At 38.6% G+C, this 26769-nt stretch overlaps 1 long non-coding RNA gene across 1 annotated transcript in view; it reads left to right on the top strand.

Annotated features, from left to right (window-relative positions):
• Positions 1–26769, top strand: part of LOC138752802 (uncharacterized) — a 39979-nt gene that overhangs the window by 5431 nt on the left and 7779 nt on the right. The window contains exons 2-3 of the long non-coding RNA XR_011350947.1: positions 5540–5704; positions 16420–16500. This is a non-coding gene — a long non-coding RNA (uncharacterized lncRNA). The remainder of the gene's footprint in view (positions 1–5539; positions 5705–16419; positions 16501–26769) is intronic.

Genomic DNA, 26769 nt, shown 5'->3' with positions numbered 1-26769 from the left:
TGCAGGACAACTGAGCCCTCTGGGAATCGTGTGAGCCTTGGGCCTTCTGGGCGACCTTCCTCGGGTCGGGGAAGCTCTGCTGGACCAGCAGCCACCGGATGTGCCCGGGTATATGGTCGAGGAAGATGCGATCAAAGAATGGACAGTTGGTGTGCTCACCCATGAGTGCGAGCATCTCATCCATCAGCTCCATAGGGGACCTGTCCCTCAGGGCGTCGAGGTGCAGCATTCGAGCAGCAAGCTGGTGTCTGGATAGTCCAGGGAACCCGGTAAGCACTTGCTTGATGGTCTCATATTTGTCCACGGCAGGTGGGTGCTGAACAAGGTGCAGAACACGTCTGGTGGTGACCTGGTCCAGGGCAGCGACGACGTGGTAGAATTTGGTTGTGTCGGACGAAATCTGGCAGAGGTGAAACTGGGTTTCCGCATGGCCGAACCAGGTCTCCGGGTCCTGATCCCAGAATTCAGGCAATTTTACGGCTATAGCGCTGAACCCAGGCTCACTCATGATGGGTTCAAAGACGTTTGAACCAGTCGGCGTCACCAATTGTAGTGGCGGCTACACAGCTCCTGCAATAACACACACAACCAGACGGGTTGAGCTCAGTGAGCAGACTAGTTTATTGCAGGCTGCTGGGCTGTACTTATACTCCGCTGTACTAAGAACCGCGCTGGAGGATGCTGATGTCACCCGGGCGTCACGTGGTCCCCCACCACGGGTTTCTGAGCCCCGTTCTGGAAGGAAGGGAAACCCCTGATGTCACCATTTTGGCCGGCTGCCCCATCGCGTGGATTACAAGTGGGACCGGTTCGCCTGCCTTGTGGTGAGCCACCACAGATCAAACTTTTACTTAACCTAACTAAACCCCCTTCTAATTCTAAGAACATGTATTGTGTATATCTTCAGGAAATTTCTTTGCTTGAATAGTCCAGTTATTCACTTCTCACTTTCCAACTTCTCCAGTATCAGGCAATTCTTATACAGTGCACAGAATTTAACATTTATGAATTGTCATCAGACTCTGGTGCTTAAAGGAAAATGGTTACCGCTCAGAAAGGTTCTCGTTGGTTTCAGAGAGGTATTTATTGCTCATTGGACGCACACAAACTGTTTTCCTCCCATCAGCCACTTCAGTGTCTTGCCAAAGAAATTTGCCTCATCATGGGTTTTCCAAATGATAACCTCCTTCTAGGTCACCACAAAGTTCTTCTTCTTTCCCTTATTTCAGAAGAAACACTCTAGCTAGACATTTCCTCTTGTAAGGACTACAAGGGTTTTCAACAGGCTGAACTCAGAATTCATAACCCTTCTTCAAAGTGGGGTTTCCAAACAAGCCTGCTAGCTGCCATGTTGAAGACTCAAAAAACTACTATAGAACTCATTTCTCTCTCTCTCTCTCTCTCTCTCTCTCTCTCTCTCTCTCAGAGAAATCCTCTGTGTTCTTTTCTCTCTTTCTCTCTCTCTCTGCTTCTCCAAAGCTCCAAAACCCAATCCTTGAAATATCTTATCAGCACTTTGAGCCTAGATGTTTTTTGCACCTGCTTCTGAAGTTCCTTCCAAGGTAGTTTCATTATCTTTGGAAAGGCACAGGTGCCTCAATATCTCACTTTCAGCAAAGGTATTGCATTTTAAATGAAATGCCTTTTGTGAAGTGTTACCCTGTTTGTGAAGTGACCTGCACACTAAACCCCCACAATCTATCTCTTTTAAAGACATTTTTATATAATGTAATATATCCCATAACACTTGACCTGGTCATCACTGAGTCTGGGACTCCAGTAGAGCCATTGGTTGACATATCAGTTGTAGAACTGCAAGAAGTTTCCATCAGCTTTGATAATAATTCTTCACTATTCCTGTTGGTTTTATTCTCTTTCATTTTCACAATTAGAATTAATTAGTTCACTTTGCTTAAGACCCAGGTTTTATAGTTTGTGTGCCTCTAATTTGAGATCCATTTGGGTAAAATGCAAAAACAAAATTGTATGCAATTATTCAGAAGGTGTTAATTTGGATAAAGATATCTCCATTGATCTATGACATCAATTAACCCTCAATGTAGACAGATAACGTGGCTTTGTGAAAGACAGGGCATGTCTTGCTAATTTGACAGATTTATAAGGAGGTGAAAAAGATTATTGATGAGAGTAGGGCAATGGATGCTGTCTGCATGGACTTCATTAAGGCATTTGATGTTCCTCATGATAGGCTGATGCATAAGGTCCTGGTGGATGATAAATTGGTAGTTTGGATATGAAACTGGCTGGGTTATATAATGCAGAGGGTAGTTGTGGAAGGCTGATTTTATACAGGACTTCTGTGGCCAGTAGATATTCCACAAGGATCAGTGTTGGGACTTATACAGGACTTATACAGGACTTCTGTGGCCAGTAGATATTCCACAAGGATCAGTGTTGGCACTTCTGTTGCTTGTGTTATATACAAATAACTTAGTGGTTCTCAATCTTTTTCTTTCCACTCACAAACCACTTTAAGTATTCCCTATGCCATAGGTGCTCTGTGATTAGTAAGGGATTTCTTAAGGTGGTATGTGGGTGGAAAGAAATGTTTGAAAACCACTGTTTTAATCGTACCTCATGGACTTGTCATGTGCACGGTTTCATAACTCCAAAGGAAATGGGCCAATGACAATTTTTCTCAAGCCAACTATTTCAGTAACAATTGGGTCTAGAGCAGTGATTCTCAACCTTCCCTTCCCACTCACATACCCCCTTAAGCAGCATAGAGCACCAATGGCATAGGGATTATTTAAAATGGTATGTGAGTGGAAAGAAAAAGACTGAGAACCACTGACAGAGGATGATTAAAGAATACAACAAGATTTAGATCAGTTAGAGATATAGACAGAGAAATGTCAGATGGAGTATAATCTCTATGAGGTGTTGCATTTCGGGAGGTCAATTGAAGGGGAATGGAATATATGCAGACTGGAAAGTTTCAAAAAATGGTATTGACATGGAGAGTGATCTGGGGTTCCAGGTTCATTGATCTTTAAAAGTGACCACACAAGTAGATCAGGTGCTACAGACTCCAAATGGTAAAGATGAGGAGGTCACGTAGCTATATAAAACACTGGTCAGGCCACACTTGGAATGCTGCATGAAATTCCGGTTGCCCCATTACAGGAAGGATGTGAAGGCTTTGGAAAGGATACAGAAGAAGTTGACTAGGATATTGCCTGATTTATGGGGTGTGAGTTATGGAGAGAGATTGGACAAACTTGGATTGTTTTTTCTGGAGTGTAGGAAGCTTGAGAAACAATCTGATGGAGGTGTATAAAATCATGAGGGGCTTTGTTAGGGGAGCAAGTCAGAATCATTCCCCAGGGCCAAAGCGTTGCACACTAGGGGACATGTTTTTAAAATGGGGAGAGGAACCTTGAAGAAGATGTATGGGGAAAGATTTTGCTCAGCCAGTGATAGGTATCTGCAATAGACTGGAAAGAGCATTGGTGAAAATGGATGCAATAGTAGCATTTAAGAGACTTATAGATAGATATGGAAAAGAAGGAAATGGATGGATATCTACCAAATGCAAGCAGCATATATTTAGTTTGTTTTGGACTTTACGACGAGTGATCATTGGGGAATCAGAGATGGAGAGGGTGAGCAAATTTAAGTTCTTGGGAGTCACTATCACGGAGAATCTTTCCTGGACACCACGTATCAATGGCTTGTGAAGGAAGCATGTCAGTGCCTCTACTTCCTCAGTAGTTGGTGAAGGTTTAGTATGATATCAGAAACCTTGGCAAATATCTACAGATGTGTGTTGGAAAGTTTGCTTACGGGTTGCATCACAGTCTGGTAAGGGGATATCAATATCCCCAAGCATAAATTCCTGCCAAAGGTAGTGGTCACAGCTTAGGACATAACAGGAAGAACCCTCCCCACCATCAAGAACATCTATGAGGAACACTGCCATCGGAAAGCAGCAGCAATCATCAAGGATACAATTCTGGCAGGGCATGCTCTCTTCTCACTGCTATCATCAGAAAAGAGGTACAGGTGCCACAAGACTCGTACCACCAGGTTCAGGAACAGCTGCCATCTCCCCACCATCAGACTCCTCAATGACAAACTCAATCAGAGACTTATCTAAGGACTCTTACATTTGCACTTCATTGATTTTTAAAAATCTCTATATTGCAAGTCAGTTTGTTTGCATTTCTTTATTTGTTTACATGTGTATGTTGAATACAGTGCTTTTTGCACTACCGAGAAGTGGTAATTCTGCCTCACCCAGAGGAAAAAGAATCTTAGGTTTGTATGTCATGTCATGTATGTTCTCTGACGATAAATCTGAAACCTGGATTTTTGAAACATTATGTTTAGTGCAGACACAGGCTATAGGGCCAGTTCCTATGTTGGAGAGGGTAGTCTAGGTTATTCACTACTGGCAACAGGTATTGTTGGGCAGATAACTATAATATTTCCAAAACTTTCCTAAAGGCCTGGAATAATAGGTGCTCATCCACTCAACTACAGGCCTTATTTAGTGCGGCCACTGGGACTGCAGAAGTTGCTCAACGAGAGGTGCTGGCTCCTTTTGTTTTAAAGCAGAGGTTTTCAGAGTTTGTCTTTCCACTCACATACCACGTTAAGTAATCCCTATGCCATAGGTGCTCTGTGATTAGTAAGGGATTACTTAACGTGGTATGTGAGTGGAAAGACAAAGTTGAGAATCACTGCTCGAGATCCAATTATTACTAAAATATTTTGCTTGAGAAAAAATGTCATTGGCCCACTTCCTTTGGAGTTATGAAACAAGTCAATTAGGTACGATTAATACAGTGGTTTTCAAACTTTTTCTTTCCACTCACATACCACCTTGTATCTTCTTTGGCTTGGCTTCGCGGACGAAGATTTATGGAGGGGTAATGTGCACGTCAGCTGCAGGCTCGTTTGTGGCAGACAAGTCCGATGCGGGACAGGCAGACACGGTTGCAGCGGTTGCAAGGGAAAATTGGTTGGTTGGGGTTCGGTGTTTGGTTTTTCCTCCTTTGTCTTTTGTCAGCGAGGTGGGCTCTGCAGTCTTCTTCAAAGGAGGTTGCTGCCCGCCGAACTGTGTGGCGCCAAGATGCATGGTTTGAGGCGAGATCAGCCCACTGGCGGTGGTCAATGTGGCAGGCACCAAGAGATTTCTTTAGGAAGTCCTTGTACCTCTTCCTTGGTGCACCTCTGTCACGGTGGTCAGTGGAGAGCTCGCCATATAACACGATCTTGGGAAGGCGATGGTCCTCCATTCTGGAGACGTGACCTACCCAGCGCAGTTGGATCTTCACCACCTTAAGTCCCCTTACTAATCACAGAGCACTTACTGCAAAGGGATTTCTTAAAGTGGTATGTGAGTGGAAAGAAAAAGTTTGAAAACCACTGTGTTAAAGGAATATATCTGGAGCTATTGAAATCCTGTAATGAGTTCACCCTCCACAAACAGTGTGCATTGATGCATATGAGCTTGGGCTCTAATGCGCTGTTCCCACAAACACAGTTAATTATTTATATTCATCTTACGCAGTCAGAATAGTGAACTAGCATGTTACTGAGAGATGACACAACTCCTTCAGAAAAGAAATCAAGAAAAACATGGAGAAGAAAAGAATAAGGGAAGGAAGTTCACAGAACAATAAACAGAACAATAAAGTTCACAGAACAATAAAGCCTGTTGACATCAGATGAACAGGTACGTGATAGAGCGGTGGAGGTCACATTTCAGCGATCGTACATCAGTTAAATGGTTGACTCGAAGAACATTGTGACACTAATATGCATTAAGAAGGATGTTGCACAGGACTGAAGTGATGGGATCCATAAAGTTTGCTGAGCTGCAGTGTTCTTGAGTTGTTTGTATATTCCAGTTCAATGAACTGTGTATAACATATTCACATCTGTTTCCCAAATTAAATATATGAATAATTTTGCAGATATATTTATGTTTTAAAATACAGTTTAAATAAAGTGTAAAGATTGTTTCTGTCTTAATGCAACAGATTTACATATTATTCCTTACGTCTGCCATCAAATATCCTCCATTTGGTCGACAAATGATTCATGTCATATTGAATTATATTCCTGTTCTCCTGCAGTGGTTTTCCATATTTCCTTGACACCTCAATTCATTAAAAGAGCTGAGTTGAAACATGTAACTGAAATCTTTTGCTCAATAATACGTAAACTCATATCCTCTGCCTCCTATTAATCTGCCTCCCTTTAACAGGTTGTTCCACTTGAACTCCTACCCTAATCACTGCTGACTCCCTCTCAGCAGAATCCCATTGCAAACAGCACATGAATATTTGATTAAAGGTCACACTGCCTCCCCATTACCCTCCAATGAGAACAAACAAAAATGAAAGCAATGAAAGGGTGATTACGATTACTAACCAATTAAGGCTTGAAGCCAAGTAACCTGGAACAAGCAGTGAAACCGATTGCAAGGAATGTGTTAATTACACAGCCTATTTTGGTGAGAAAAGCAAATAATATTGTTCAATTAAAGGAAACAATGAAGTGGAATCAAAGAAAGGGGGTTGTAGCTTTTTACTGATTTTTTTTCCTTTTCCCGATTGACCCTTAAACTCTCCAAGGTGAACTCTTGCTCTTTAACAATGAGTCTCATTTACTTTTGGCTCATATTGAACAATAATTGAATAAATGTAAATAAAATATTCAAAGATGTGATAGGTACATATCACACAGCTGTCAATAGTGAATAGCTAAAATGAAATGTATAAAACACTTACATTTTTTTAATTCCAATTACAACTTTGCATTGTGTCCTGCTTTAAATTGTATGTATCTACCAATCTATCCTTTCTTATTTTTAAACATTAGAAGGTTTAATATTTTCTTTCCTCATTGGAAATATTGGGCCAAATGCCAGTCACAATGAAAGTTTAGTTTGGTTTATTTCTATAGCACATTTAAACAATTCTCATTGACCAAAGTGCCGTACAAATCATAAATTGCATCTCAATTTAAGCAGCTATTTAAAGTGCAGTATAAAATGGCTACCCAAGGTTTAGAAATGTACATACATGATAACAATCAACAATCACCTCAAAACACTTGCGAGTAAAAATACTTCAGCCTGCATTTAAATATGTTATTAAAATGGGAAGAAGAGAACAGGAGATTAAAGCATTTTGGATAATGGGGGGGGGGGAGACACTTTTAATGATTTTCACCAACAGCCATCAATGCCGTGTTTATTTTTGGAGCAGATTTTGAAATGCAGAATGTATTTGTTTAGGCATGTGAGATTTGGTCTTCCATCAAGAAATAATGTTGTACAATTATTATCATTTAAGAAAAAGTGCTGTTGAATTTGATTTTAAAGCCTCCTTTCACACTGATCTGTGATTATAGTTATAATGAGTAATTATCCTGATATGGGCAGATTTGATTATTATACTTCAGGCTATTCCTGTGGTCTATTGCAAACCAAGACTTGACAATTATAAGATGGTAATAATGATGCCACAGAGGAGAAAGGAATATCAAATAGGGGAATATTTCATTTAAAAAAAACAAGCACATTATAAAGATAAAGGAGTAGGAGAGGCCCATCTGGCCCATGCTCTGCCATTTAATAAGATCATGGTTATTTTAACAGGCAACTTGGCTCCACTTTCCTTCCGTTTTGCCATAATTCTCAATTTCCCTAGTATGCAATAATCTATGTGAGGTAACGGACTTGGTCTAATTGAACAGTTTGCTTTGCCTTTGCTTCATTGTCTTATGATCTCACCGGTCAAACATTCTCTTCAAGTTCAGATAACCATTAGATTCAGATTCAGATTTCAGATCTGTTGTCAGAATCCATATATGACATCACATACAACCGTGAGATTCTCTTTTCCTGTGGGTGAGACAGAATTACCACTTGTAGTGCAAAAAAAGTTGTACTGAATGTACACATGTAAACAAATAAATAATGTAAACAAACTGACAATGCAATACAGAGAGAAAAAAAAAATCAATTAGTCCCTGATTGAGTTTGTTGTTGAGGAGTCTGTTGGTGGAGGGGAAGCAGCTGTTCCTGAACCTGATGGTGTGAATCTTATGCCATCTATACCTCTTTCCTGATGGTAGCAATGAAAATGGAGCATGTCTGGGTGATTTGATCCTTTATGATTGCTGCTGCTCTCAGACAGCAAGTGTAGAGGTTCTCGATGGTTGGGAGGGTTTTGCCTGTGATGTTCTGGGCTGTGTCCATTCCCTTTTGCAGGACATTCTGCTCAGGGGTATTAGGGTCCCTATGCTATGATGTATCCAGTCAGCACATTTTACATCACATATCTGAAGAAATTTTCCAGGGTTTCCGATTTCATACCAAACCTCCACAAACTCCTGAGGAAGTAGAGGCGCAAACATGCTTTCTACATGATGGCATTGGTGTGTTGGGTCCAGGAAAAATCCTCTGAGATGGTGATTCCAAAGAACTTAAATTTGCTCACCTTATCCACCTCTGATCCCCCAATGATCTATGGATTGTACACCCCTGGTTTTCCCTTCCTGAAGTTAGCTATAAGCTCCTTAGTTTTGGTGACATTGAATGTGAGGTTATTGTTGGTGCACCATTCAGCCATGTTTTCAATCTTCATCCTGCATGCTGACTCATCGCCCCTTTTTATACAACCTGCTACTGTGGTACGGCCAGCAAATTTATAGATGGTGTTGTTGTACTGAGCCACACAGTCGTAGATGTAGAGCGAATATAGCAGTGGGACTAAGAATGCAGCTCTGTGGTGCTCTGTTATGGATGGAGATTGTGGAGGAGATATTCTTACACATCCTTATTGATCGTGGTATGCAGGAGTGGAAATCCAGGTTCCAATTACACAATGATGTGTTGATTTCCAGGTCTTGAAGTTTGTTGATCAATTTTGAGGGGATAATGGTGGTAAATGATGAATTGTAGTTGATTCAGAGCACCCTGCTGTATACATCTTTGCATGTCACCACTCAGACAGGAACTGATATGCTTCCTTTTATTAATACTTTATTTATAAATGTTAAACCACAATATAATTACATTACATTCAATTGTAAACTTTATTTTTAATTATTATATGTGGTAATATACTCCTATTCCCTTCAACCCACACTCCCACCCTCACACCTTCCAAACACCTCCATCCCTAAAAAAGCAAAAGAGAAAGAAAAAAGGAAGAAGAAACTGGAGAATTACAAGAAATGAAACATTTATACAGAAATATCTATTGGAGGTTACCAAGAAGTGAGTTCTGCAGAGAATCAATCATGCGTGCAAACCAAAATGCTGTAAATACGGGCCCCAAATCTTTCAAAGATATGATATTTATCTCATAAATTATAAGTAATTTTCTCTAATGGTGTACAAATATGAAGTATCTTTCCTTGCCTAAATCTATTTCTGACTTCCATGAAATTGCTATACATTTCCTAGCAATTGCTAAAGCAATTAAAACAAATTCAATTTGATAAACATTTAATTTTAATTTTGGCCTTATAGCCTTAATATTACTCAGTAAAAATAACATTGGGTCCTGTGGGAATTTTACCTCAGTAATTTGTCCCAGAAAAAAAAACCTACTCAACAAAAATTGTTTAATTTTACGACATTCCCAAGTTGAATGAAAATAAGTTCCAACCTCAGATCTACGTCTAAAACATAAATCTGATACAGCAGGATTTAATCTATTGAATTTTTGCTGAGTCAAATATAACTGAAGTAAGAAGTTATATTGACCTCCCCTATATCTTACAATTATAAATTTAGTGTTATATGGCCAGAGAACCCCAAAATCCAGCAGCAATAGATATTCACCAATACAAATGGGGACTGAAACAAAAGTTGCTTTTAATTATCTTTAAACATGAAAACAGAATCACACTTTAACTTATCACTATTGACTTACTTAACCTAACTTAATCCTCTTCTAATTCTAAGCGCACATGTATATAATATGTGTGTAAGTTCAGAAAGGTTCTTTGATTCACAGTACAATCTCACTTCTCATTCCTCCAAGTTCCCTGGTTGCAGTCAATTCTTATACTGTGCACAGGATTTAACATTTATAAAGTTCACCAGGCTTTGGTGCTTGAAAGGTAAATGGTTACCGCTCAGGAAGGTTCTTGTTGGTTTTCAGAGAGATTTGTTATATGCTGACATCCACAACTGATTTACTTCTATCAGCCACTTCAGTGTCTTGCTGAAGAAACTTGCCCCTCCATGTTTTCCAGATGATTACCACTTTCTTCAAGTCACCACAGAGTTCCTTTTTGTTTCCCTTATTCCAAGTGAAACATAAGACAGCCAATCCTCTCCTCTTGCAGAAACCACAAGGGCTTTGAACAAGATGAACTAAGCACTGACAACCCTCTTCCAAATGGGGTTTTCCACAAGCTTGCCAGCTTGTCCTGTTCCAGTTCCAGTTGCTTCTGCTGACTGTAACACTGTAGAACTGATCTCTCTCTCTTTCAGAAAGAAAATCCTGTTTGACTCTCTCTGCTTGCAAAACCACATGATCCTCTTAGAACAGCAAGTTCTACTGCAGACAATCTGCGGCTCTTTCATCTTTTGCCTTTATGTAAACAACAATCCATTAGTGAAGTCGCTTGGCACTCTCCAAAGCTTCTGCAAAGTCTGTTGGCCCCGACATGTCTAGCATTAGCAGAACTCCAGTATTTTAATTAAGATCTGTTTTCTTTGGCTTGGCTTTGCACATGAAGATTTATGGAGGGGTATGTCCACATCTGCTGCAGGCTCGTTGGTGGACTGACAAGTCCGATGCGGGACAGGCAGGCACAGTTGCAGCGGTTGCATTGGAAAATTGTTTGGTTGGGGTTGGGTGTTGGGTTTTTCCTCCTTTGTCTTTTGTCAGTGAGGTGGGCTCTGCAGTCTTCTTCAAAAGAGGTTGCTGCCCACTGAACTGTGAGGTGCCAAGATTCACGGTTTGAGGCGATATCAGCCCAGTGGCGGTGGTCAATGTGGCAGGCACCAAGAGATTTCTTTAAGCAGTCCTTGTACCTCTTTTTTGGTGCACCACTGTCTCGGTGGCCAGTGGAGAGCTCGCCATAGAACACGATCTTGGGAAGGCGATGGTCCTCCATTCTGGAGATGTGACCCACCCAGCGCAGTTGGGTCTTCAGCAGCATGGATTTGATGCTTGTGGACTCTGCCAGCTTGAGTACTTTGCTGTTGGTGATGAAGTCATTCCAATGAATGTTGAGGATGGAGCAGAGACAGCACTGATGGAAGCGTTCTAGGAGCCGTAGGTGATGCTGGTAGAGGACCCATGGATCAGAGCCAAACAGGAGCGTGGGTAGGACAATGGCTCTGTACGCCCTAATCTTTGTGTGTTTCTTCAGGTGGTTGTTTTTCCAGACTCTTTTGTGTAGTCTTCCAAAGGCGCTATTTGCCTTGGCAAGTCTGTTGTCTATCTCTTTGTCCATCCTTGCATCAGATGAAATGGTGCAGCCGAGGTAGGTAAACTGATTGACCATTTTGAGTTTCGTGTACACGATGGAGATGTGGGGGGGCTGATAGTCATGGTGGGGAGCTGGCTGTTGGAGGACCTCAGTTTTCTTCAGGCTGACTTCCAGGCCAAACATTTTGGCAGTTTCCGCAAAACAGGACGTAATGCGCTGGAGAGCAGGCTCTGAATGGTCAACTAAAGTGGCATCGTCTGCAAAGAATAGTTCACGGACAGGTTGCTCTTGTGTCTTGGTGTGAGCTTTCACGCACCTCAGATTGAAGAGACTGCTATCTGTGTGATACCGGATGTAAACAGCGTCTTCATTGTTGAGGTCAAGTCCAAAGCCCTCTGCGCAGCTCAGACGGTGAAGTCCTCCTCAGCGAGAAGATCTCCATCCTCATTCAATGGTCAGCACACTTCCAATCCCTTTTCAGTGCCAACCGCTCAGTCCAAGAATCTGCCCTTCTCCAGCTCCCTCAACAACCCTTGAGGTCCTTACCCGGGAAGAGACATATAAGGCAATTGAACAACTGAAAAGTTGCAAAGCAGCAGATATGGATTGAATCCCCCCCCCCCCCCCCCCCCGCAGAGGTCTGGAAGGCTGGCAGCAAAGCTCTGTATACCAAACTGCATGAGTTTTTCATGTTCTGCTGGGAGCAACGAGAGCTGCCTCAGGACCTTCATGATGCCATCATCATGTACAAAAACAAAGGCGTGAAATCAGACTGCTCAAACTACAGGGGAATCATGCTGCTCTCCATTGCAGGCAAAATCTTCGCTAGGATTCTCCTTAATAGACTAATACCTAGTGTCTCCAAAAATGTCCTCCCAGAATCACAGGGTGGCTTTCGCGCAAACAGAGGAATTACTGACATGGTCTTTTCCCTCAGACAGCTCCAAGAAAAATGCAGAGAACAAAACAAAGGACTCTACATCACCTTTGTTGACCTCACCAAAGCCTTTGAAACCGTGAGCAGGAAAGGGCTTTTGCAAATATTAGAGCACCTCAGATGCGCCCCCAAGTTCCTCAACATGGTTATCCAACTGCACGAAAACCAACGTCGGGTCAGATACAGCAATGAGCTCTCTGAACCCTTCTCCATTGATAATGGCATGAAGCAAGCCTGCATCCTCGCACCAACTCTCTTTAGATCTGTTTTAAAGTGTTTGTATGTGACCTACACTAAAAAACCTGCCCCAATTTATCTCTGAAATACTATATCTATATACTGCCATGTTAGTCATATTATTCTTACACAAATGCATCCAATCCTTTCAAATATTTGAGTATTTAAATCTAATTCCCATCTTAATCTTGATTTGTTCACCCCAATGTTTCAGACCTTAATTTGAAGAACATTATACATTACTGAAATAAATCTATTTACAGTAGTGGTAGAAATCAATAATTTTAATTCACTTTGATTAGGTAACTTAAAAATAGAACTTATTTTGCCAGATAAAACAAATTTAACTTGCTAATAATAAAATAAAGGATTACCAGGTACATTAAATTTTTCCTTCATTCTTTCAATTGTTATAAACTTCCAATCCTCAAAACAATCTTCAATCCTCTTAATAATTTTCCATCTTCAAATCCTCAAGGATTGATTATCCATTGTAAAATAAATAAGCCTATTTTGACATAAAGATGTTTTCCTAGATAATAATACCAATCTCAATATAAATATTATTCCAGAACTCAATCAAGTGTTTCAAAATAAATAATTCTCTACTTCCAAATAACAGCTTAGAATTCCATTTATAAATAAAATCTTGGTGATCCATTACATCAAATTCAACAGAATCCCAAGCTGGAATACTATCTAAGTTAAACAATACATTTATAAATCTCAATTGAGCTGCTTTAAAATAATTATTAAAATGAGGAAGACACAAACCCCCTAAATCATATTTCCAAGTCAACTTTTCCAAATAAATCCTTAGCATTTTATCTTTCCATCAATATTTCATCACCACCACATTAAATCCTTAAAAATTGAAGGAAGTAGAATCGAAATTGATTGAACAAGGTATTGAATTCTCAGAAAACATTCATTTTAACACAATTTACTCTACCAATTAAAGTAATAGGTTGATTATTCCATTTTTTAAAAATCAGCAATCTATTAAGCAAAGATAAATAAATAAATTTCTATATTTTTGAAATCATTATCAATTCTAATACCTAAATATTTGATACCTATATCTGGCCACCTAAATTTGTAACAATTTTTCAATCTCTAGTAGCACCCACATCTAAGGGCATAATCTCATTTTTTTTTTCAAATTAACTTAATAATCAGAGACTTTCCCACATTCTTTCAATCTAATCTGTAATTGTAATAAAGATTTTTTTTGGATCAATTAAATAAACCAAAACATGATCAGCAAATAAATTAATTTTATATTCTTCTTGAATAAATTCTTAAATCCCTTAATCTTAAAATCCTTTCTAATACAGTCAGATAAAGGATCAATTGCTAAAATTAATAAAGCTGGTGACAAAGGATAACCTTGTCAACTTGATAAAGTTAATGGAAAAGAAACAAAAATGTGTCCATTATTAATAACTTTTGCCAAAGGGTTTTGATATAAGGATTTAACCCAATTTATGAATGTAGAACCAATACCAAACCTCTCCACTAATTTAAACATTCCAACCAATCAAAAGTCATTTCTGCATCCAAAGTTACTGCAATGCCACAATTTCCTCCTTTCTGAACTAAATTAATTAAGCTAATTAATCTTGCAATATTGTCTGCAGAATACAATTTTTAAATAAAACCTGCTTGATCCATATGATTTAAATCAGGCAGATATTTAGATAATATATTTGCTAACAATTTTGCTGTAATTTTATAATCTATGTTCAATAAAGATATTGGACAATAAGATGAAAGATTTAACAAATCTTTATTTTTCTTTGTTATAACTGAAATGATTGCCTTTTAAAAGAATCCAGGAAATATGGGCTTCCGTCACCTGCTTCAACACTCCATAAATGGAGTTATGAAAAGGTCCTTAAACTTCTTATAAAATTCAGATGGAAAACCATCTTCTCTGGGAAATGTTTCATTCTGTAATGAACTAAACACATTAATTTTTATTATTGTAAAAGGAGCATCCATTTTTTCTGATCTTGTTATGTCAAGATAGATACATTTATCTGAGGTTAAAAAAATTATCAATCTTATCCTCATTTCCAATAAATTCTGATCTATATAAATTGGAATAAAAAAACTTTTAAAATATCATTAGTTTATTTAGACTTATCAGTAATTATCTTTAACCTTTTCCTAACAGCATTAATTTTTCTTGAAGATTATTCAGTTTTCAACTGCCAAGCTAAAACTTTATGAGCTTTTTCTCCTAATTCATAATATCTTTGCTTAGTTCTATCAATTTTTCAGTCCTGTATGTCTGCATTGCATTAAAATGAAACTTTTATCTTTATTAAATGCTTTCTTTTCTCATCTGAAGGTTTTTTTGTAATACCTTTTCCAAATCTTGTATTTCTCTTTCTAATCGATCAACCTCTTTGGTCTAATGGGGAAAAAAAAGCACAAATGCTGGAGAGACCTTTCACAGAGTTGTAGTAATCAGAGATAAAACACAGGATTCTGATAATCTTTCTTAATTTTCAATTTAGGATGTATTATTTGTCCCCTTAAATGTGCCTTTAATGCATCCCAATCAACAAATTTATTAGAAAGAATTTAAATTTAATTCTAAAAACTGCTGAATATGCTTTCTTATAAAATCACCAAAATCTATCCTTTTTAACAATGTTGAATTTAATCTCCATCTATAAACTGTTTGTTCCTTTCCCAAAAATAAATACGACATTAAAAGTGGCAAAATGATCAGTTAAAATTCTGGCTTGAAAATCTATATTCATAACATTTTCTAGCAATTGTGCCAAAATTAAAAATATATCTATCCTAGAATAAGAATCAAATCAATGTGAATAAAAAGAGTAATCCCTTTCTTTTGGGTTTAATCTCCTCCAAATATCTATTAAATTCAACTCTTTCATGACATTCAAAATTGCCTTAGCTGCCTTAGGCAGGTAACTGATTAGGTAACTGATTTAGTAGTTTTATCCAAAACTGGATCCAAGCAACAATTAAAAACCCCCTCCTACCAATGTTTTTTGATGAGTCTTAGCCAAATGCATAAATGTATCTCTAATAAACCCTTCATCATCTATATTTGGTGCATAAATATTCATCAAAGTCCAATCTTCAGAATAAATTTGACAATTTACTAATACAAATCTTCCCACTGGGTCAATAATTGCTTTATGAATTTCAATAGGTAACATTTTTTAAATAAAATTGCTACACCTCTTGATTTAGAGTTAAAAGTAAAAGCTACCACATGTCCAACCCAATCTCTTTTAATTTTTTGATGTTCTTTCTCAGATAAATGAGTTTCCTGTATAAAATCAATGTCAACTCTAATTTTCTTCTAAATAGATAACTCTCTCTTCCTTTATATTGGATTATTTAGCCCATAGGAGCTGAAATGCTTCCACACCAGCCTTTCAAAACATTTCATCACTGTTGATGTGAGTTCCACTGGTCAATAGTCATTTAGGTAGGTTATCACATTCTCCTTGGGCACCAATACAATCAATAGCTGTTTGCCGGAATGAGATGTTGATGATATCTTCAAAATATATTGGCAAGTTGGTCAGCACAGATTTTTCATACTAGACTGGTTACTCCATTCAGACTGGATGCTTTCCTTGGATTCACATTTATAGCATTCAACAATCATGAAAAATTATGTATAAATATTACAACATTTGAGTACAAGGCTGAAAAAAATCTTGAAGTAATTAGTTGCCTGAATGAAAACATGAAAAGGTAAAGATGTAACAATGTCCTGACATTATTATTCTCTGTCCATGGACTCATACACTGCCAAGATGCGACCATCCATAAATTGGAGAAACAAAACCTCAAATTCCAGAGGAGCATCCTCCAACAAGATGGCATTAATATCAAAGGTAAAGATAAAGGTTTCATCATGTAATACATTTAGAATGTAACATTCATGAAATTCTTTAACTTTGTCCATGGTAAAAAAGACCGAGAGTCTCTACTTTGTCCAGTGAGGAATGAACTCGCAACCCTTGGCTTATTCGACCAGTGCTCTAACCGCTGAGCTATGGACCCTCTCCTTCTCTGGTTTCTGTTAGAACCCCCCACTCCAATCTATCCCTATGTTTCATTTCCTCTAGTTCTGTTTCTCTTTCTCTTCCATTTTTTCCTCTACTTTCACAAAGCTGAAAACAACCCTCTCCTCCCCCAAGCTATTCTCACTTTTCCTTTCTCCTGTCCTCTTATCACATCCACCTTTTGGTTGTTGGTCTGGATTCCTCCCCCTGCCATTCTTCCCTTTTCACCCGGACACAGTGGCACAGTTAGTGTAGTGGTTAGCGCGTCACCTTTACAGCACCAGCGATCGGGGCCAGACTTGGGTTCGAATCCCATGTTGGCTGTAAGGGGTTTGTACATTCTCCCCTTGTCTGCGTGGGTTCTGGTTTCCTTCCACAATTCAAAATGCATCGGGGTTGTAGGTTAATTGGGAATAAATTGGGCGGGATGGAGTTATGGGCCAAAATGACCTGTTCAAATTTTAATTCAGACAACTGTCTGTATTTTACTCATACCTTGAGGAAGGTCTCAGTTCCAAAAGATCGGTAATACATTTTTACTTCAATGCTGAGTTCCTCCAGCAATTCTGTGTTTTTACTCTACACTTCAGACCACTGAGTCTGCATTGACCATAAACTAGTCTTTTACACTCATCCTATATTCTCCCACTGTTTCACTTCTCCCATTCTCATCAACTCTCCTCACATTTACTGTACCTAGTGTCACAGCAATTCAATGTGGATGCTATCTCGCTGACACTCTGCTCTTTGTCAGACCTGCTGGGACACAATAAAATCTAGGCCATACTGTTGTTCATGACTACAGCATGTTGTTTATTGAGTACAGCTTGATGCTAATCAAAATCACACCTGAAAAACTAATAATCAATCTCAGGGATGCGAGACTATCTTCACCCCTGTACAATTTGATCCTCGATTTCCTCATTGATGGACCCCATGCAGTGTGGATCAGTAATATTACCACCTCCTCCTCACTGACCATCAAACTTGGGTAAGTTACATACATTGTTTCCTGCTCTATTCCTTCTACACTCACAATTGCAAAGCCAAGTTTAACTCCAGTTCAATATGTCTTTGCCTAAGTAATGGGAAAGGTGGAAATCAAAAATCTGGTTGTGTGCTACCAGAACAACAATTTTGTTCTTAACATCAGCAAGGCCAAAGAGCTTTCTCTGGACTTTAGGAAGAGGATGACCAGGGACCATGCACCTGTCTTAATTGATGGGACAAGTGGAGAGGGTTTGTGTACTCAAAATTCTTGGAGTCCGCGTATTAAAGGGCCTTTCCTGTAAACGGCATATTGAAGCAACTATGAAGAAGACACACCAGAGCATTTACTTTCTAAAAGGTTTGAGGCGATATGGCATGTCATCGAATAGTAATCTAACTCCTTCAGGTGTACTGTAGAATGTATGTTGACTGTTGCATCATGGCCTGGTTTAGAAAGTCAAGTGCCCAGATGTGCAAAAAGCAGAAGAAAGTCAAGTCCATTCCATCCACTGAAGACAGCTCTGACAGATGTTGCCTCAAAAAGGTAGCCAACACCATATATTATTCCTATCACCCAGGTAACAACCTCGCTGTTCCCTTCAGGTAGAAGGTTGAGAAGCCTGAAGTCTAGCACTTTGAGGTTCCAAAACAGTTTATATCCAAGAGCAACCAGGCTCTCAAGCTTCCTGCTACTACCTTAATCCTAACCTTAACTATTCTGTGACCTCCAAATGAACTGACCGCGGTAGGAAAAGGTTTTGTTCTTTTTGCACTCGCTACAACTATGAATATTTATTCTGTGAAATTTATTATCTCTTTTTCTGTCTTGGCATAATGCGAAACTGTAGTTTTTACTCTCTTCGTTTTATCTGTTTGTCTGCAGCAAGCAAGAACTTTGCTTCGTCTGCACACTTTACATTTGCATATAACAATAAACTCATATTGACACCTGCATGATAGAGGTAATTTACAGTGACCAATTAATCCTCATGTCTTTGGAATGTGAGGATATCTGAGTGCCTGGAGGTAACCAATGAGGTCACAGGGAGAACACGCAAACTCCACACAGACTGCACCAGAGGTCAGGATTGAACTCGATTCTTGGGCAACAGCTCTACTAGCTGTGCCACAGTGGAATCATTTCTGTTTGAGGTCTAGGGGATGACTGCATGGTGTGTTGTCACTGAAGAACTGATCAAGGAGGCTAAAGAGATGTTTTTGTATGATGTTGTCGAGGTACAGCATGGAGATGAGAATTAGGAATCAAGGCACTGGGACATCAAGGATTGATCTTGCAAGGATAACAGATGATTTATCTTTTCTCAGAAAGGATGTTGTACTGATTAAATTATCCCTTCAATGCCCTAGTACAGATAACCATTTACCATTAAAAGTATCAGGCAGATTTTATTTGAATGCAACAGCCTGACCTCCTAGGTTTTATATGAATTTTATATGTCCAAATTCTTGCATCTACATGTTTTTTTAAAAATATTCTGCCTATGTAATGGTGCTAGCAAAAGAAGAGAATGTGTTGCAGGTGGGGGACAGGTTAGAAGATAATCTAATTAGGTGAGTGAAATGCTGGCCAGCTGATCACAATGGAAACATGTTGGAAGAGAGTAGTGTCATCCACGACCGTGGTTCAGAACAGAAAGTTATATCACATCACATGGGATGTCATTTTTGAATTAGATAAGGGTGATTTCAGTTTGAGATCAAGACAGTTACTTTTATTAGTTGGATATAGTTAATCTTGTTGTAAATGTTTCTATTCCAAAAATTTTAAAAATACTTCAAAAAAATTGTTCTCTTTTTAGTTTCTCTTTCTATTTTCTTAGTCTTCTAAGGTTACTTTGATTATTTTTCCACTATGCTCCCTGGAAATAGTCTCATCTTCAAGTCAAAGGTTCCACTATGAGGTGAAGTGCTCTTCAAAATTTGGAGATGTAATCTGTTTGGAAATAGGATTATGTAAAACCATGTTTTGGACAAGTAACAGATTCATGTCATTGCAAAGTAAAATGTTATGGAAAATATAAGTCCCTGAGGGTATCCGCTGTGGTTAATAAATAAAATCCTGAGCATTTTATAAATGATAAGAAATTTGAGAAATGTTGATGTCAAAAAGACTTGGGTATCCACCTAGTCACGTTATTGAAAGCCAATACGCTTGTGCAGTGAACACATAGGAAGGGAAATGATGTTGAGCTTCTATTGCAAGAGGATTTATAGAGCCCTCCATAATGTTTGGAACGAAGACCTCTTTTTTTCCTTTATTTGTCTCTGTGCTCTACAGTTTTAAACTTGGAACCAAACAATTCACATGTAATCAAAGTGCACATTCCAGAATTTACTAAAGATTATTTGTATACATTTTGGTTGGACCATGTCGAGATTATAGCACTTTTGTTAGAGTTCCCCCATTTCAGGGCAGCAAAATGTTCAGAACATTTGGCTCATGGGTGTTGGTGAGTACACAGGTATATTTAATTGCTTAATTGGTGAAGGTATCAGAGAGCTAGGCATTCTTCCAAGCTTTTGATCACCTTACATCTGTCATCTGCAGTGGAGGTCTTCCTTGGAATACCAGTCCCTTTATAAATACTAAGCCTACCAGTACACTCGTTCTTCTTATTGATGTTCCAAACTGTTGATTTTGGCACAATTGCTCCTCATGTTGAAAATTGGCAAGTACAGACTCCAAAGGAGATCAAAGACTTGGAAGTAAGTCTTTTATACCTGCACCAATGAAGCAATTAAACCTATCTGAATAATCATAAACACTTGTGAAGCCAAATGTCCAAATCTTTATGATACCCTGAAATGAGGGGACTATGCACTAAAACCAAAATGATCAAACCAAAATGTTTCCAAATAACCTTGAATAAGATCTGGAATGTGCACTTTAATTACATGTGAATTGTTTGATTTCAAATTTAAAACTATGGTGTATGGGGCAAATAAATGTAAAAAAGTATTTGTCTCAAACATTATGGAGTATAAGAGTAAAGACATCTTCCAAGAATTAAATGGAGCTTTGGTATGACTGTAGTCTTAGCTAAGTACAGAGATTTTCCATCCTTACCCCCAAAAAATGGTAACTTTGCAAAAGAGGGAAAGCAACACACATTCATCACACTAGTCCTTGGAATAATAAGCTGTCATTCTATTCTCCAGAACTTGGAACAATGAGAGGTAACCTCAACGAACAGTATAAGATATTTGGTGGACTCAGCAGGGTAGTTACGAGGGCAATGATTCTGTTGACTGAAGAGTCCAGAGCTTGTAATCCGTAATCCATTAAGCAATGGTTTATTTTCACTCTGAAAGTGGTGAATGTGATATTATCTACTCCACGGGGCTCAGAGTCTCTCTTCAATCGTGTTCAAAATTGAGATTGTAAAATTACTCCAAATTAAAGCATTAAAGAGGTGAGGACATCAAAGGAAAATGAGACTTAGGTAAAAAGATTACCTATGTTCTTGGTGAATGGTTAACCAGGCTCATGGAGCCAATCAACCTCCGCCTTCTTCTATTACTTACAATTTAATGGGTTTTTTTCTGCTATTTTCCCTCTATTTCCAATATTTTCATGACATACTAATGCACACAGGAAGAGAAGAGTGTGCAGAGGGATTTATCAGTTCCATTTCGGGCCTTTTGTCTACGACTAAAGAGGCTGAATCTACCTTTATTTTTCAAAATTTATTTATTTATCAAAATATGTCATACAATCAAAATACAAGTAAATGCATAATATTTCTCCCCAACCCTAACCCCCCCTCCACCCCTCACAACCCCCCTCTAATCTACCCCCAAAAAAAGGAAAGAGGATAGAAGAGGATATCAACTTACATTACAACCATTAACTATTGCCATGGTTTAGTGCAACCCCAACAACCATGGGAAAAAAAACCATATACCTTGTATATGGGCTCCAAATGTTAACAAAGGATAGTTATTATGTAAATAATACGGTATTTTTCCAAAGGAATACAAGACCACATTTCCAAATGCCACCGTTGAATATTCAAATCAGTCTCATTTTTCCAAGTAATTGCCAAACATTTTCTAGCCACAGTTAATGCCAATCTCAAAAGAGCCTGAACCTACCTTGTAGCAATAGGCTTTCATGGTGCTTTGAGTTCTACTTTGAGGTAAACTGCCTGAAGAAGACTCAACCTTGAAACACAAGATGGGAAATCTGCCTTACTTTAGATAATGTGCTACCCAGCTCTTCCTCAGAACCCAAACTGGTTCTTCCCTCCAAATCCACATACCTCACTCACCTAACACTTCACTTCCTAACCTTTCTACACACCTGTGGACCGACTGACCCGAACTGCTGATATAACCCATACTGATTCACTACTGAATTGATATCCTCTTGATATACAGAAAAACCTTCCCTATTGGCTTGGAGCCTCCCCTCACCCCATCTCAGAGAGTTGACCAGCAACTTGACACTCCACTACAAATCATTGCTTTGGTTTATCTGCCAAATTCAATCAGCCCAATTGCTCTACTTATTCAAGTCCCTAATCCTGTACCAATAAGTCACAATCTATTTATAAAATCTGACTCAACTAGTTATCAATTAATCCCAGCTCCTCCATCCATTGATCCTAGCCTTGACATTCTACAAATTCTTAAAAAAATGGGAGGATTAGTTGAGTGAGATAGGATGACTGAGGGATAAAGTGGGAAATGTGTGGCAGGTGTTAGAGGAGATTGGGGAGATCCTTAATGAATACTTTGGTGTCCATCAGGAAGAAGGACCTTGGTGGATGTGAGGTCAGTTAATGTTTTGGATCATGTTAAGGTTAACAAAGTGGTAGTGTTGGAAATCCTGAAAAACATTTAGATAGATAAGTCTCTGAGCCCAAAGGGATATACCCCAGGATATGATGGGAAACAAGGGAAGAGGGGAACTGGCAATTATCTCTGTGTCCTCCTTGGCCACTGCAAGATTGGAGAATGGCAAATATTGTTCCGTTGTTCTAGGAAGGCAATAGGAAGAATCCGAGGAATTATTGACCAGTGAGACTTGAATCAATGATGGAAAAACTATTGGAGAGGATTCTTACAGACAGCATTTACAAACATTTGTAGAATGTCATATTAAGGGTGGACAGATTGGCTTTGGGAGGGGCAGGTTGTGCCTCATAAGCCTAATTGAATTCTTGAAGAGGTAACAAAATAAATTCATAAATGTAGAGTGGTTGATGTGTATCTGCATTTTAGGAAGGTGTTTGACAAGGTTCCACATGTTAGTAATTAGACATGGTATCCATGGAAACATGGCTGCGTACATTCACAATTACCTTACATACAGAAGGCAGAGGGTTGTAGTAGATGGAATGTATTCTGGCTAGTGATCCACAGGGATATGCTCTGGAAGCCCTGCTCTTTCTGATTTTTATGAATGACTTAAATGAGGAAGTGAAGAGGTGGAATAGCAAGTTTTCAGATGATACAAAGGTTGAAGGTCTTGTGGTTAATGCAGAAGGTTGTCACAGTTATAATGAGATAGACCTATGATGCAGAGTTGTACAAAGAAATGGCAGGTGGAGTTCAATCTGGAAAAGTGTGAAATGATACACTTAAGAAAATCGAACATGAAGGTGGAGTTCAAGGTTACTGGCAGGATTCCTGGCAGTGTGAGGCCCAGGTCCATGGATCCCTCCATCCCTGTACAATTTTATGGGATGGTTAAGAAGGAATAAATGGAGCTTTGGCCTTCTTTAGTCTGGGGATTCAGCTTAAGCGCTGCAAGGTAATGTTTTTTTTAATTATTGCAGATATTTTTGCCTTTGCTTCACAGTCTGTTGATTAATGCTCTTGCATTTCCTTATTCTGTCTCTTCCTTTTTTCGTTGCTTCTCTGTATGTTCGTCTGTCTTCATATTGTTTCTGCTCAGAGGTTTTGTAACATATTCATCAGTAAATTATGAAGCAAAATGACTTTATAAATTTATTTTTACTTATTTATTTTTAAATTTAGACCTACAGGTAGAAGGCCATTTCGGCCCATGAGTCTTCACTGCCCAAATTACACCCCATTAAACATACACCCTTGGTACATTTTTTGCTGCCGGTGAGAATGTATAAACTCCTTAAGGACCGCGTGGGTTTAAAATCCCGGTCCGGTCTTGATCATTGGTGCCGTGAAGGCATTGTGCTAACCGCTAACGCCAACTGTGCTGCTTTGCCGTGCTGACTTTAGCTGATTTATGGTCATGTTCCCCATAATGGAATACTGCTCTTTCGCTATGATGGCTGTTACTCCTCTGTTTAAAAAAAAACACATTGAAAAGTTATCATTTACAGTAGATTATTTGCATATCTTCTTTGGCTTGGCTTCGCGGACGAAGATTTATGGAGGGGGTAAAAAGTCCACGTCAGCTGCAGGCTCGTTTGTGGCTGACCAGTCCGATGCGGGACAGGCAGACACGATTGCAGCGGTTGCAAGGGAAAATTGGTTGGTTGGGGTTGGGTGTTGGGTTTTTCCTCCTTTGCCTTTTGTCAGTGAGGTGGGCTCTGCGGTCTTCTTCAAAGGAGGCTGCTGCCCGCCAAACTGTTAAAACTATTAAAATGCATGAAAGCTCATTTTTAAACATTTCTAAAAATAGACCAGATGAAGGGATTAAGTATTCAGTAAAACATTCAGATTTATCTATGATGGGCAGCCGAAGCTTTGAATGATGCTCCACAGTAAGGTGGATGGTGTGAAGTTCTCTATTTCCCCCATTCATCAGACAAGTATACTTTGAAATGGCCACCCCTCAGATTCCTACATTCCAGGTTAAAAATGTCCTAGCCTATCCATCCTTCCCCTATAACTCAAAGACTTTCATTCCTGTTAACATCATTGTGAATTACTTATACAGTCTAACAACACCTCTCTATGGCTAGGTGATTAGAATTTTGCTCGAAATGTGGCCTTACCAGCATCTTGTACAACTGTAAATTAACAGCCCAATTCCTGTCATTGTTAACACTCAGAGATTTATTAATTGGATCTACAATTCCATAGTCTGACTTTTTACTCAGATGGCAGATTCAATTTGGTTTTGACTGGAGGATCTGAGTGTCAATGAGTGATTACACCTTCGTGGAGGCAGACACAGTTGTGCACTGATGTGGGAGACTTCTTTCGAGTTCTGGGTGAGATGAATTGCTAAGAGTCAGATAAGAGAGCTTGTAATCAGTCACCTTTCATAGAACTACCTTTCATTCCCTTTAATTTCATTCTGGTTACCTTTCATAGAGGTAATCAACTAGATTCGACATTGGCTATATTGGAGAAGCCTGAGTGTTAATGGATGATTGCTGCTCAGACTGGAGGCCTGTGACTAGTGGTGCCTCAGGGATCAGTCCTGTGACTGTTATTGTTTGTCATTTACATTAATGATCTTGATAATAATTGGATCAGAAAGTTTCCTGATGACACAAAGCTAGAAGGCAATTGTGGACAGTGAGGAAGACCTGCTGGAGGGGGGCATGGCAAGATGGCAAAGAGTGAAGATGTGGGAACATCTCTCCTCAACTGGAAAGTTCAAAACCGAAATTTAATGACTTGATACATGTTTGAAAACTTTATGAAAACAGTGCTTGTGATATGAGAAGGAAAGTGGTGAGAAGAAGAAAAGTTCAACAATCAAAAAAATTGTATTTTAAAGTGTTGGAAGAATCCGAAAATTTTGAGCCTACCAAAGATTTGCAGCCTCGGCATCGATTACAGATAGACCCGAAGACTCAGCGACCTTCTTCAGTAAGATTGACTGTAGCAGTGGTGTCCTCTCTGCACAGATTGGTGCAAGATGGCACCACCGCGATGTCCCTGGTGTCACTCCGGGAGGCATGCGAGGTTCAGGGGACTGCTGTACTAAGTGTGTCAGGTAGCGTGGCTGAGCGCTTTTAATGTTAAGGGGTTAAATCATCCGATAAAACGGAAATGTGTTTTAGATTATATTAAGAATTTAAAGTAGATATTGCATTTTTGCAAGAAACTCATTTGACAGAAAAAGGACATCCGAAGTTAAAAAGGGATTGGGTAGGACATGCAATTGCTTCCTCTTATAATTCAAAAGCTATAGGGGTTCTGATAATGGTAAATAAAAAAAAAAGTTTTGTTTGGATTGGATTCTTTTTCTGCCAATGCGGGAAGAGTTTTGGTAGTTAATTGCAAGATTTCTTTCTGAAAGTTGGACGCTAATGAATGCATATGCACCAAATGAAGATGATGAAATATTTATTTTTGTTATTTTTTTTTAACTTGAATCAATCAAATGAGAATGTTTTTGTCGAAGGAAATTTTAACCGTTGTCTGGATCCTTTGTTGGATAAATCTCCAAAAACTGTAAAAAGAACAAAAATGGCAAAAAGAATTGCTTGAGATTATGAAAGATTTGAATTTAGTGTAAATATGGAGGAGGCTAAACCCAATTGAAAAAGATTTTTCTTTTTACTCAGCTCGGCATAATTCTTTTTCTAGAATAGATTTATTTTTGATATCGGCGTAGTTACAAGGGAGATTTAATTATGCAGAAAATAAAAGTAGATTATTATCTGACCACTCCTTTTTGTTAGCTAAATGTTTAAGTGCTGAAGTAACTGAGAGAGCATATAGTTGGAGATTTAATGAGATGTTATTAAAGAGACCTGATTTTATTAAATATATTAGGGATCAAATAACTTTTATTTACAAACGAATGAAGGTTCAGTACAGAGTAAATTTATTTTATGGGATGCTTAAAAGCTTATTTGTGGGGTCAAATTATTAGTTATACAGCAAGGATTAAAAAGCAATATTTATTAGAAAGTTCAAATTTGGAAAAGGAAAATGAAAGTTTGGAGAAAAAAATTAGAGGGAAAATGTACTGAGGATATTAAGATACAATTATCTAAATTGAAATTACATTATAATAATTTACAAACTTATAAATATGAAAAAAACGATTTTGCAATCTAAACAATGTTATTATGAGTTCGGTGAAAGAGCACATAAGGTTTTGGTGTGGCAACTTAAAACTGAGCAAGTATATTAATGTGCCATTTATACAGTTACAAATGATTAAACCATATTCAGCTTTTTTTAAGATTA

This window comes from Narcine bancroftii, chromosome 2 (assembly GCF_036971445.1).
Source record: "Narcine bancroftii isolate sNarBan1 chromosome 2, sNarBan1.hap1, whole genome shotgun sequence".
Lineage (NCBI taxonomy): Eukaryota > Metazoa > Chordata > Chondrichthyes > Torpediniformes > Narcinidae > Narcine > Narcine bancroftii.
Note: the sequence above shows the minus strand (reverse complement) of the source record. Positions and strands in the feature narration are given on the sequence as shown.